The sequence below is a fragment of the Lissotriton helveticus genome, chromosome 7, assembly GCF_964261635.1.
Source record: "Lissotriton helveticus chromosome 7, aLisHel1.1, whole genome shotgun sequence".
NCBI classification, from domain to species: domain Eukaryota; kingdom Metazoa; phylum Chordata; class Amphibia; order Caudata; family Salamandridae; genus Lissotriton; species Lissotriton helveticus.
This window is the reverse complement of record NC_136068.1, coordinates 1,614,915,882-1,614,930,009: the sequence shown is the minus strand read 5'-3', so window position 1 is coordinate 1,614,930,009 and position 14,128 is coordinate 1,614,915,882. Positions and strand designations below refer to the sequence as shown.

The 14,128-nt window shown below is 46.8% G+C and overlaps 1 protein-coding gene and 1 long non-coding RNA gene across 2 annotated transcripts in view; one reads left to right on the top strand and one right to left on the bottom strand.

Moving 5' to 3' along the window:
- The window catches only part of PRR12 (proline rich 12), a 602,934-nt gene that overhangs the window by 442,770 nt on the left and 146,036 nt on the right, over positions 1-14,128 (top strand). The window lies entirely within an intron of this gene.
- LOC144770605 (uncharacterized) overlaps positions 10,862-14,128 on the bottom strand; it is a 186,605-nt gene continuing 183,338 nt past the window's right edge. The window contains exon 4 of the long non-coding RNA XR_013598949.1: positions 10,862-11,081. This is a non-coding gene — a long non-coding RNA (uncharacterized LOC144770605). The remainder of the gene's footprint in view (positions 11,082-14,128) is intronic.

Here is a 14,128-nt window from a genome sequence, read left to right as displayed (position 1 = left end):
CCAGAGCACCATCTCACACGATTCCAAGCACTCTGCCTTCAGGATTGTTAAGGCCTGCCATAGGAGTGACTGATAGGAGATCTGTGTGTCCATTTTAGGGTTAGATATAGGTATACTATATCTAAAGCAAAGGGTGAGTACACCACCTTGCCCCAGCTGTCGTGCAGCCAGTTGTGTCAGTTTTGGATGGCCAGCCAGGGGTGGCATAATACATGCTGCAGCCCCTGGTAGGCCCTGGGTACACCTATGCCCTGGGTACCTAAGGTACACTGTACAGGGACTGGTAAGGTGACTCAGTATCCAATTTAGATATGTACCTAAGGTACATGGAATCCATTTTACAGAGAGAGCAGTAGGCCTGGGGTCCTGAATAGCAGGGCCCCAGGTCAACTAAGTCAGAAAACCAGCAAAACACCAGGCAAAAAGTTGGGGGCAACCATAGTCAGGGATCTACCTTCCTACATAACCCCCCCCCAAACGAAAGGAGATAAGGCTAGCCTTGCCAGGTAAGCCTATATTGCCTGAGTGGCCATATAAGGAAGTAACAGCACTGGCATGGTTACCCCCTATCTCATGGTCCACTAAGCAATCCCTCACCCTAAGGGTATCTGAGGGTCTCCACCATAGGGAATCTCTACCTGTGGTGTGTTTTGGCAAAGGAAAAGGCTGGTGCTGAAATGGAGTACTGAAGTGAGGCTCCACTAATTTTGGGCTCAGCTTCCTCCAATCATTTTCCACCATAGAGGCCTTTCTTTCCAAGACTGAGTTGTTTTGGGCTCTCAGGGTCAACCTCTGGCTACCTACAGCTGGAGGTTGGGTCCCTCTGTTTGGCTTACTGGGGGGACAGGTCAGGTCTGGGGCCCTCAGGTCCCAAGTTTGGCTGTGCCCAACAGTGTCCATCTGTGGGAGGTCCCTAACTAATTTTAAGGGGGATCCCTCAAGAGTATGTTTTATTTTCACTGGGCTAGGACTACTAGCTTCAGTGCCCTTAATCTGCTGATTGGGAAATTCTTTTGGACAGGGGGCCCCTTGGGGTCCAACACTGGCCTCCCTGACCTCTACAGCCCTGGGCTGACTGAGGCAGGGTAGAGAGGGGCAGGTTACCTGCTCCAGACTGGGTCCCACCTTGGAAGGGTCCACTGACATCAGGGGTTCTGCCAGGCTAGGCCTGACTACCTCTGTGGCAGTTTCTTCACAAGGGGTCAGATCAGTTCCCTGAGGAGGCTGACCCTTTCTTAAAGTCTGGTGGGAGGGAGATTTCTCTTCCTCCTCAATACTCTCTGTCTGAGTGGAGTGATCCATAGTTTCAGGCTTCACAACACTATCATCTGTCTGAGTTTGAGCTGTGGCCATCACAACTCTCCCAACCTTTTCAGGAGGGGGCTCAGTTTGGGTGTGGGCTGTTACCATGACAGCCTTGACAACCTGTTCTGGGAAGGAAGTTGTCTGAGATTGGGTTGTGACTGGCACAACCCTCCTGACCTGTTCAGGGAGGATATCTTGGACTGGAGCTGTGGCTACCACTGCCCCACTACCCTTACCATGGATGTTCACCATTCTAGAATGGGTTTCTTGCTCTACTTCAGCCCAGGCTGAGAGCTCTAAATCATTCCCCAGTAGGCAATCTACAGGCAAGTTTGGTGACACTGCCACTCTCTTGTGGCCAGTGACACCTCCCCAGCTGAGATTGACCACTGCCATGGGATGATCTCTCTGTACTCCATCAATATTGGTCACCTGGTAGGTGGCACCAGGTAAAAGTTGCCTTGAGGGGACTAGACTCTCAGTCACCATAGTGATGCTAGCCCCTGTATCTCTATAGGCCTCAACTTTTATACCATTGATGAGGGGCTCCTGTCTGTACTTGCCCAAAGTGTTGGGACAAGTTGTGAAGTTGGCAAACCCCATACCAGTCTCACAGACAAGAGTATCTAAGTTTGGGGACCTGGTTAGGCCAGAGTCCCCAGGAACTCCCAAAGTAAATGCACCCAAATTCTTGGGGGCACTCCCACCACCTGGGGGATTTCTACTAGTAGTAACAGGAGGTTTGGGAATGTTACTTGGGGGTATGTTTTCCTTATTGTTATTCTTTGGGCAACTGCTGTCAGTTTTTAAATGACCCACCTGTTTACAGGGATAACAATAAGGTTTCTTCTGGTTGTTGGAAGGATTCTGGGACCCACCCCCCTCAGAGGATTTTTGGGGCCCTGATGTGGTTTGATCTGTAGATTTATTCCCACCCTTCTCTTGAGGCTTGGTTGATTCATTTTTCTGGTCACCACCTTGGTTCTTGGGCCTAATCCTGGTTCTGACCCATTTGTCTGCCCTCTTACCCAATTCTTGTGGAGAGGTCAGATCAGAGTCTACCAGGTGCTGGTGTAATAACTGGTTCTGACAATTATTTAAGACTTGCTCTCTCATAATTAGATTATACAATCCCTTGAAATCAGTAACCTTACTACCCAGTAGCCAGCCTTCCAAAGCCTTAGTGGCACAATCAACAAAGTCAGACCAGTCCTGAGACTGAGTTTTCTGGGTGTCTCTGAACAGCAACCTGTACTGCTCAGTGGTTAAACCAAACCCATCAACCAGTGCATTTTTCAGGACCTGGTAATTGTTAGCATCCTCAACTCTAGTAGTGAGGAGCTTATCTCTACCTTTGCCATCAAAGGAGAGCCACAGTATAGCTGCCCACTGACTCTGGGGAATGCCCTGCACAGTGCAGGCCCTCTCCAGAGCAGCCATCCATTTCTGGATATCATCCCCTTGCTTAAAGGGGGGCACTATTTTAGTCAGGTGTTTAGTATCTAAACCCTTCTCTCTATCTCTTGGGAGATTGCTGCCACCAGTGGGAGCTAACCCACTCATCTGCTGCTCTCTTGCCAGGGCAAGCTTCTCTTTGGCCAGGGCAATTTCTTCCCTTTCAATCCTCAGTTCAGCTTGTCTCATCCTAGCTTCATGCTCCTTTCTCTGAGGGGAAGTAAATCTCCTCTGTGGAGGATTCCTTCTCCCCTGAGAAGAGGCATTAGAGTGCAGAGATCTATTGGAGTCCCTAGAAAGAGATCTATCTCTCCTAACTCCAAGGTTAGGCCCACTTCGGGTTAGTACTGGGGGTCCCCCAGATCCTAGCCCAAGTAAGTCTAAGTTGGCCCTGGTTAGCCTTCTGACTACCTCAAGACCTTTGTCTACCTCATCCCCAGAGAGTTCCTCCTGATCCTCCTCCTCCTCAACTGCTGAATCAGTGTTGTGGAGATCTGGATCCCCAGAGGTTGGCATGTTCTCATGTAACTGAGAAAGCTTTCTGGCATCATATGTCTCTAAGAGACCTATCAGAAAGGGAGTGGTGGGGTTAGACCCCTGCTTCAGTTTCCTGGAGACACAGATTTGTCTCATCTCCTGGAAACTGAGAGCTGCATATCTTGAAGTGACCTGTGGAGGGTCAACACTGACCAGGGGAGTCTCAGTAGAGTCCCCCTGAGTCGACATGCTTTTCTAGTGAGGTGTAAGTGGTGCACTTACCTACACTATATGTTTGCCTACTGATCCCTTGCTAGAGTTGTAGTTTAGGGTGTGCTAGGCCCTAGGAGCTACAACAGCTGGTTCAGTAGAACTCAGAGTATTCTAAGCTAAGTTATATGTACCTTTAGTACTTATGTGATCTTTCACAAGATATTCTTAGGGCATGTGTGGTAAAACAACAGCAAGCTCAAATCCCAACCGCTGCTCACCAATGTGAGAAGTTGGCCTGATGTGCAGTGTTCACTATTCTAGTGATCACTATATATCAGTCCAAACAACCCTTATTGATGATTGGTTGTAAGTCAACCTTATAGACCAGCTATCCTAGTAGCATGGATACGAGCAGTCTAAGGCTAAGACTCTAGAGGGCGTGTTAAGCCAGCTGTTTTACCATCACATTACCCCTTGAACACCCAGTGAAAGGACACCACACAAGTGTTATGAAAATAAGCAGTGTATTTATTAGAATCACAACAACCCTGTACTCTTTATGAGGACAGGGTGCTAGGCACACAACAAAACTCTTACGAAAATACTTAAGTTAGCACGTTATACACAAATGCCCGAGGGGCACGAAAAACCATATACTTTAAAAGTGGAATGCGAATTACTAGCAGGTAAGTAACAGTTCTAATAGGCTTTGGAATCGCTAGGACTTGACTAGGGAATCGTTAGATTACTACTAGGAGACCTAGGGGACTCGGGTGCAGAGTGTGCACTCTCACGCGGGATGCGGGACAAAGTCTATGGGAGCTAGTAGGATAGTGAGGCTATGCTGGGACACCGAAGTGCCGAAGTTACCTAGCCCAGGGGCTGCAGCTGCATAGGTCTGAAAAGACGTCGGGGATCTCGTTGCCGGACCAGGAGCCTGGAAGGAAGAAGTTGCTGGCAGGCGACCAGTGAAGAAAAGTTCGATGGATCCAAGCCTGGATCAAGGAAGAAGAAAACCTGAAAGCAGAGGGGACCAAGTTCTTGAATCACTAGCCAGTGATTAAGTGGGCACCAGGATGGCACCGGGCGAAGTCACCGCAGTCAGGTGAGTGGGCGCTGCTGGGCTCTGCAGTCTCTCGGACCAGGAGGCGTTGTCGGCGACCAGGATGGAGGTGCGAGCTGTCCCACGAAGGTTCTTGCTGTCGACGTCGCTGGACCCAGGATTGGGCAACAAGTCTTGGCAAATGCAAGGCCCACGCGGTGGACCTAAAATGGCGTCTTGAGTGGACCAGGAGGGTCCAGGGTACTTCTCCGATGGAGGGAAGCAAGGGCCAGTCTGGAGCAACCAGACCAGCAGCAGAAATGTCGTCGGGCGTCGTCAGGAAGGCCACAAGCCAGCGGGCTAGTAGTCAAACAACGCGGTGAGCAGTAAAAAGCAGAAGGGCCCCACGCAGATCGTGGAGATGCTGGGGGGCTGCTCTTCGGTGCTGGAGCTGCTCAGGGTGGGGGCTTCTCGGACCCCAAAGCACTCACCAGGAATTCACTCGGCGGGCTTGCTGGAAAGAAGTCGTGCAGTCTTGAAGATGGCCGGTCCCTCGAGGTCTCGTCACACCCACGAATCTCAGCGTGACTGATGATGCAGGTAGAGGTCAGAGGTGCCAGGGAAGCCGGTTCTCGTCGAGCTGGGCAGTCGGATTCCGGAGGAAGGACTTGCAGCAGACCGCAGTGTTCTTAGATGGTGCCTGCGGATGCAGGGTGACTACTCCTTAGTCACAAGGGAGAAATCTTAGGAAGAAGTCTTGAGTTCCTTTCGCAGAAAGTAGTTTCAGGATTCAAAGATGATCTGATTTGGAAGGGGGCCAGTCTCTACCTTTATCCTGTAAAAGGGGGCTGGCACGCGACTAAGTCCTGCCCTAGGGGTGGGACTAGGAGGGGGGTGGTTACACCCACTTCCTTGGCGGGCTTTTCCCCAGCACAGGGTCTGGAGTGACCCTGGAACTGGTTCCAGCCAGCCTATGCACAGTGAGCACCGGGGTGCCACGTGCAGTCACCTTCCTCTAAAGCCCTGCCTACCTACAATACACAAAACCCTGTCTGGGACGGTGCTGGCACCGCCCCTGGCAGGAAACCCTTTGTCCTTATCTCCTGCTCTGGGAGGACTCCCAGCAGCAGGAGGGCAGACTTGTGTCTCGGTGGCAGCATCCATTTTGTGGATGCTAAGGCTCTGTCTGACTTTAACCGGGGTTAGGGGTTACATACATGTCGTGCCCCTCTAGAAGGGTGGAATGCTAACCCCGTCGCCAGAATTGGCGAGGGGTTAGTATTCCAATTCGTATGACACCTTACTCGACATGTTTTGATACAGCGATACCAGAGTTGGCATATAACCGCGAGGATTATAATGCACTTAAGAGTATATGGTATGCGATATCATGGAAACGGCTAAGGGATGGATCCCGAAAGCCGCAGACAGGCTCAGCTCATGCCAGAGCACCATCTCACACGATTCCAAGCACTCTGCCTTCAGGATTGTTAAGGCCTGCCATAGGAGTGACTGATAGGAGATCTGTGTGTCCATTTTAGGGTTAGATATAGGTATACTATATCTAAAGCAAAGGGTGAGTACACCACCTTGCCCCAGCTGTCGTGCAGCCAGTTGTGTCAGTTTTGGATGGCCAGCCAGGGGTGGCATAATACATGCTGCAGCCCCTGGTAGGCCCTGGGTACACCTATGCCCTGGGTACCTAAGGTACACTGTACAGGGACTGGTAAGGTGACTCAGTATCCAATTTAGATATGTACCTAAGGTACATGGAATCCATTTTACAGAGAGAGCAGTAGGCCTGGGGTCCTGAATAGCAGGGCCCCAGGTCAACTAAGTCAGAAAACCAGCAAAACACCAGGCAAAAAGTTGGGGGCAACCATAGTCAGGGATCTACCTTCCTACAATGACCATCCCAGGAATGTCAGCCCTTTGACCGACACATTCAACGGCAAACTCATCGACAATAAAACATCTTTCAACGGCATTTCACAAATTATTTTTACTACCTTGTCAACAACAGCCTCAAAGATGATACAGTTGACAACAAATGTTTCAATGCCAGTTACTTTTTACTCATAAAAAGTGATCGCAAGCTACCGACTCAGATTCTGGTCTCTGAGCTAGAGGCAGATCTCAGCATCTAGGATACCTAAGAGGTTACCTACACAGCTGGTTGTGTGTTATGTCCATGAGTTTGAAGAAGAGGCCTTAAATGAAGAGAAAACCTCCCAATAGTATGAGTGTCAACATGATACCTTTGTAGCTAGCAACCCTCTTCAATCTTATGCACCTTGTAGTTACTAGAACAAACCAGTAGTCATGCCAGCACACGTTGCGTTTTTGTCAACTTTGCAGTAGATGACGGACACCTTTCAAAGATTATTTTCTCAACAACCTGCTAGGTAACCTACATACGCTACACTCTTGGTCCCAAAAATACCTACTCTGCTTCCACCTCCACCTCCTATGGACATACCTGCCAGAGCTGTCACACAACAAATGGTCCTGCTGACACCTGGGGACATGGAGGATGAATACTCGGATTTGGAAGAAGGAGATAATGGAAGCTTTGATGAATCAGGCAAATGTATCTTACCCAAGAATGGTGATAAAGGACTAGTTCAACCAAAATCACCTCATGGAAAACATGGCCCGTTTTCATGAACAGGATGTTTAAGAAATTCAGTCTCTAAATGAATTAGATGTAGCAGCAGTGCTTACTTAACCTTTAAGGAACAGCCATGCAAAACTATACTGGTCATACGCATACTGGCCTTCGTAGGGTCGGAAGGCGTAAAATTGAAGAGGACGCCACCTACAGTTCCTGTGATGAGACCCTGTTTGAACAAACTAGTACAGGGCACCAGACATGCCCCTTGTGTTCCTTACAAGCTTTCCAAAGCCAGACTCTTGTTATTTTGTTAGTGGTCCAATGCAGATCCAAGAACCCAATCACGCCATCAATTAAACAATCCGAGGAAGCATATGGACGGCTTGTGGGACAACATAGTCCAAATCACAAGTCGGCTGAAGCAAGTGCTGCTTATGGTGGAGGTGCCCCACAAATCTGAATGCATGCCTCTCATTTCTTCCTGCATCATATAGAGTAGCGATAATGACGGATGCTTCCATACATGCAGGAACTGTCGACCAGAGGCCTCTGGTCAGATGCAGAAAAGATGAAGTAAAAATGAGTATCGTGCCTCTAGACCAGGCCAACAATAATTCCACCCAAAACTGGCAGATCATGTGGTTTTCATCAGGACAGACAACCCAGTGTTGATGTTCTACATTGCTAAGCAGGGAGGAAAGAGGTCCCAGCCTCTGTCCAAAGAGGCTCAGCTGCTACGGGACTGTGTCACTAGGTACCAGCCGGTTTTGGCAGTCCGAAATCAAGGGCAATGTTTTTCGATCAAATGGTTCTATATATCTGTACATGCCTTTCCTCCCTTTACCCTGACCCCTGGAGTACTAAAGAGGGCAAGATAGAACTCTGTATCCTGATTCTCATTGCCCCATCATAGCCACACCAATACTGGTACAGCAACCTCCTGAAACTATCCATACATCCAGAGATCCCCCTGAAAATGTACCCAGGCTCCTCTCCGTACTCAACGGAGAGATACTCCATTACAACCTCAAATTGCTAACCCTGATAGCATGGTACCCTACCACTTAAAGTTCAGTCATTTGATCTATTGATGGAATGTAGAAACATCCTAATGTAGAGTACCAGCAACTGTGAAGAGTTAGAACACCAAGTGGAAGCATTTCTGGGTCTGGTTCAAAGACAATTGATTCTGCCTAGTGTCTACACAACCCCACCAAATACTTTCATATTTGTTGGACCTTGCCAAGGGTGGTCTTAATTACTTGTTATTAAATGTCTATCTGGCGTCATATCAAGTAAGACACCTTTTCCACTCTTTTCTCACAAAGAATAAAAAAAAATAGCTTATGAAGGGACTTTTGAGAGCATGTCCTCCTGTACAGCACCCTCTGTACCCTAGGAGCTCAACACTCATGATGCAGCTTATGTTGCCTCCCTTCGAGCTGATCCTTAAAGCGCATCTAAAGTTTACCTCCTGGAAGACTGCCCATATCCTGGTGCATACATTTGCAAGGGGAGTAGGTGAGATGCAAGAATTTACTATGAAAGAACCCTTTCTCCTCTTTACAAGGAACAAAGTCATTTTACTGGCCAACCCTAAATTCATTCTTAAGGTTCCTACTGATTTCCGTCTGAAAGAGCGTTTCTTCTACGCTAATTTTTCCCAAATCCAACATCATCAGTGGAAAATCTGCACTTGCAAGATGTTTGGAGGAGAATTCAATTTTACATGAACAACATAAGACATATGTTTATCTGACAAACTGTATCTTTCGGCCAGCACGAAAGGGGCCTATTCTTGTCCAACTAAGGGATAGCACATTGGCTGTTAGCCTGCATCACCTTCTTCCACAGCAAAGTGAATCGTCCACTCTAGGGTAGAGTGAGGGTGCATTCCACCAGTAGCGTAACGACCACTGCTGTGCTATACACTGGTGTGCCTTAAGACATCTGCTCTCCACCTTCTTTGAAAAGCAGGCACCCGTTCATGAAAAAGTACTGCTTCGGCATGAAAGAAGCAGCTTACTCGGCACAGGGGCAGGCAGTTCTTCGCAACTGTTTCAGGAAAGGTGAGCCTGCTTTTCTCTGTATTCTAAATGTTTTGTACTGCCTACTATTCTCATTCAAGCATGTGCATATATGCAAGATCCGGTGCTGCAGAAGAAATTAATTACATAGCTGTAACTCCTGTTCTTGCATCTTTCATTTATTCAGACTACCCTCCCTCCTCCATAGATAGATACACTCTTCTCATAATTGTGATATAAAATCTGACCTGTGGTGGCCTCTAGATGCGGTTGGGGAGCTAAACAACTCCACCTCATTGGCTGAAGTTTGGGTTGTTTCAAACGAGGTTGATGTGCTGTTAAATAAACAATGATGTTTTAACACCGTTTACTGCTATTTAAAGTTACCCAGGATTCACACCCTGACAAAGAATGATTCAGGCATGTGACTATATGAAAGATACCTACACTGGAGAACTGGAGTTGCATGTAAGGAACTAATTTCTTATAATACATGGTCACACCATTCCCTTTTCTTAACCTCTTAAGTTATTGGGGACAGAGAGGCAAAAAAAATTCTGATCGTGAACGTCCCAATTCGTTAGCAACTGGAAAAATACTTTTTTCAAATGTACAAAGTGCGATTCGGTAACTTGTTAGTGAATCATAATTTGCATGAGCGAATCGGTATTTGGGAGATACGTGTTTTGGCCGTCCCTTCCAAATACAGAATCGGCCTGGTATATATTACTGTTTTGCAAACAAATTCCAGTCGCAAAACAGTAATACTACAGATATTCTAAAAGTGGTGGTAACAGATTCTCAATTGGGCCTTTCCCTTTGAGAATGTTGAAAAATATTTTTAAGAGAAAGTAGTTGTCCACAGACCATTGCCTACTCTTAAAAAATGTAACTTTAAGGTTTTATTTATTTCTTCTTAAACACATCCCATTTTCCTATAAGGAAAATGTGTTGCAGTTAACAATAAAAATATTGCTTTATTAAAAAGCAATCCCAGACATAGTGATCTGCTGACCTCCTCAGGCCACCATCCCTGTAATGGATGCGATTCCTAATGGATTGTAAATTGTGACCTACCTCATTAATAATCTGACGTAGGTCGATTTGCGACCTACTAGGAATTGCTGTTTGGGAATAGTAGTACTTCATACATTAGGAAATTGGTATTCCAAATGTTTGTACATCTAGCCCCTAGTGTCTTTTATATGGAAGAAATAGTATAGTTGCAGGTATTAAAAAGGATCAGAAAGTAGTGCGAAATTCAACACATCAATAGGCATTAAGCAGTTAGTCATTTGTTGTAAAAAGATATTGCAATCGGTTTAGTATGTCAAATAAAAAAAGAAAAACTTGGCCTCATAATCTGTAGATAAATGTGGCGATATTCTATTTTTCATGTAATGACCTTTAGTGTGCAAACAATAAATATGTTTGTATATAAATCTCCTTTCTTCTCATCACTGTTTGTTTGGAAAAATAATAATGAGAAGAATGAAAGGGAAGTTTTCATGTTCGCTGATTTGTTTGTGAGTGTGATAATGCTCCGACACCAGCCTTTCACCTTGGCTGCTAGCTGTGGCAGCAGGTATTGACAGCACCACTTGGCTGTAAGAACGTACTACAGTTGGTGAGAGATGTCATAAATCGCTTGTAATTGCGATTCTCCTATTTACATGACCAGAGAATCTGGATTTCATTAAAGACACGGAGGCTAACATTATGCATTAATCCTTTTAATGCAGCTCTCACACAGCCGCTTACGTCACAAAGGTAAGAACAAGAATTAGGTGACATCACAGTATCCATAAAGGCCAGGTGCCAAGGGAGATCAGCCTCTTTTAAATGCCTCGAGTGACAGGAGAAGTTGAAACGGAGGAACAAAGCTTGAACTTGAAAGAGGAACTGGAGACCATCTTGAATTCCAAGTAGATTCATCAGTTAGAATTGTCTGAAATGGAAAGACAAGGTAAATCAAGGAGAAGGAAGGAAAGTGACTTCGTGAGAAGCATGAACAAAAACATCACAATAAGAAAGCATTGTAAAACTGATTAAATAATTGTAAACCAGATTAAATAACAATTCACAATTACCCTCAGGGAGGGACGGGAGGGATAATGTTAGCCTCCGTGTCTTTAATGAAATCCAGATTCTCTGGTCATGTAAATAGGAGAATCGCAATTTCATTACAAGACAGGAGGCTACATTATGCATGTTGGTAGCCTTGAATAACTGCATCAGAAACATGTTCAATTGGTTTACAATAGTGATGTGCAAAGGTATAGGCTTTAGACCAATCAGCGGATTTAAGGATAGCATCCAACTTACCACCAGACCAGAAAGACTTGCTGGCCATAGCGCTCCTGAGAGAGTGAGCCTGGAACTTAGACAGGTCAATACCAGCAAGGTTCATAGCAATTTTAACCCACCTAGCGATAGAGCAGGATGAGATGGGTTTAAAGGGACTAACGTAAAAAACTAAAAGTTGATTTGCACCAGGAGGACGAAGGTTAGACATTTTGGAATCGTATTCCTTCATGCAATCAACGACACATAGTTTTGGGTGAGAATCAAAACGAGGGTAAAAGATAGAGTCAGACATGGTTTTAGTTCTTCTAAATATTTCGAATTTAACACCAAACATGTCGTAACATCTATTAGAGATGTCGAGAGCCTTGACATCAGAAACTCTGCGACAAGAGACTAGACATAAGAGAGAGGCGAGCTTAATAGAGAGACATTTCCTGTTAAGAAGAGAATTAGGCCATGAACAAAAAAGATCAAGCAATAGTTTAACATCCCAAACTGATTGATATCTAGGACGAGGGGGTCTCTTAAGACGAATGCTTTTAAGAACTCTGCAGATAATAACGTTTTTACCTACCGTTTTACCATTGACAAGAGCATGGCCGGCTGAGATTGCAGATCTAAAGCAATTAATTGATCTATAGGAGAGGCCATTATCGTAGATTTCAACAAGGAAATTAACAATAGAGACTATAGGAGCCTCCACGGGATCCAGGTTCCTTTCCAAGCACCAACTAGACCATTTCTTCCAGATGTTATTGTATCTGTAATGGGTTCCGGGTGCCCATGACTCTCCGAGGAGAGTAAGAGCAGACGACGAAAGTCCAGACAGTTGGTGAGATTGCCTGACACTTTCCAGGCAAGAAGGTTCAAACTCCCCGAAACAACCAGGTGATGATCCTCTCCGTCTGCGTTTGGGAGGAGGCCCTGAGTCGCGGGAATCAAGAAGGGAACGTCGCAAGAAAGTTCCAGAGCAGTGGGGAACCAGGCTTGAGACGGCCAAAAGGGGGTTATCAGAACAAGGGAGCATTGTTCCTGTCTCACCTTCTGAAGAACCCTCTGAATCATCGCAAAGGGGGGAAAGGCGTAAGGGCGAAGGGGAGCCCAAGGCTGGAGGAAGGCGTTCACAGCTAGAGCACCCGGGTCTGGCATCCAGCTGAAGTACTGGGGAAGTTGGAAGGTCAACCTGCTTGCGAAGAGGTCCACGTCGAAGGGACCCCAGAGAGTGTCCAGGGAATTGAAGATTGCCGCATCGAGTTTCCAGTCGCTGAAATCTAGAAGGAACCTCGAGTTCCAATCCGCTGAGATATTGGATTTCCCCGGGAGGTATTCTGCTCTCAAAGAAATGTTGTGTTCTAGACAGAACATCCATAATTTCTTGGCCAGATCCGATAGGTCTGCGGACCTCGGGCCACCGAGACGGTTGATGTAAGAGACCGCAGACACATTGTCCATTTTCAGAAGGACAGATCTGCCCTGAAGTGAGTGTCTGAAACTCATCAAGGCATAAAGCCCAGCGGTTAGCTCTAAAAAATTTATATGGTGGGAGGACTCCGAAGGGGTCCAAACTCCGCCGGTGTCCTGGTCGAGGAGGCGAGCGCCCCAGCCATGGAGACTGGCATCTGATTCCAAGACGAAGTCTGGGGTGGAACCAAAGATAGCCCTTCCATTCCATGCATCCAAATTGTCCAGCCACCAAGCGAGTTCCAGTCTCGCTGGCTGATCCAGAGAGATCTTGTCCCCATACCAGAGACCGGACCGGAGGGCTTGGGCTTTCACCCTCTGGAGGGCACGGTAGTTTAGAGGGCCCGGGAAGATAGCTTGGATCGAAGAGGAAAGAAGACCCAAGAGTCTGGCTAGCTCTCGTAGAGAGAGAGATTGATGTTTCAGGACAAACCTGATTTCTTTTCGGATTTTCGCGATCTTCTTCTTCGGGAGTGAAAGAAGACAGCTTGAGGTGTTCACGGTGAAGCCTAAAAACTCCAGGGATTTTGAGGGAGTCAGGATCGACTTCTCTCTGTTTATAATGAAGCCGAGATCCTCTATCAATTCCGTGGAGACCCTGAGGTCTTCTAGAATTTGTTCCTGGGTTTGAGACATGATAAGGATGTCGTCCAAGTAGATAATTAGGCGAACCCCTCTTGCCCTGAGAATCGAAACGATGGCTCTCATGACCTTGGTGAAACACCATGGGGCGGAAGAGAGACCGAAGGGGAGGGCTCGAAATTGGTAGAGGTGTCCGTCCCAAATAAATTGGAGGAAGGATTGGTGTTCCTTGGCCATAGGGATAGTAAAGTAGGCGTCCTTCAGGTCTAGCTTGACTAGCCAATCTCCTTGGAGAAGAAGGTCCCTGAGGAGATGGATGCCCTCCATCTTGAAGTGGCGATAGACCAGGTATTTGTTCACTTCCCGTAGATTTATGACAGGCCTCCAGCCTTTGTCCTTTTTCTCTACCAAGAAGAGGGTACTTACAAAATTCTTTTGTGACCAAGGAACCTCGATAATGGCTCCCTTTTTCAGCATAGAGGAGACCTCCTCCTTGGCGATAGCTAGGTGTTCCGGGGGGAGGTCCAAGGGTCTTGGAGTCGTGGATTGGTAAGGAATGTCCACAAAATCTATCATGAACCCGCGGACAGTTTGTAGGACCCACGGGTCCTGAGTATAACTTTCCCAGACATGGTAAAACAATTT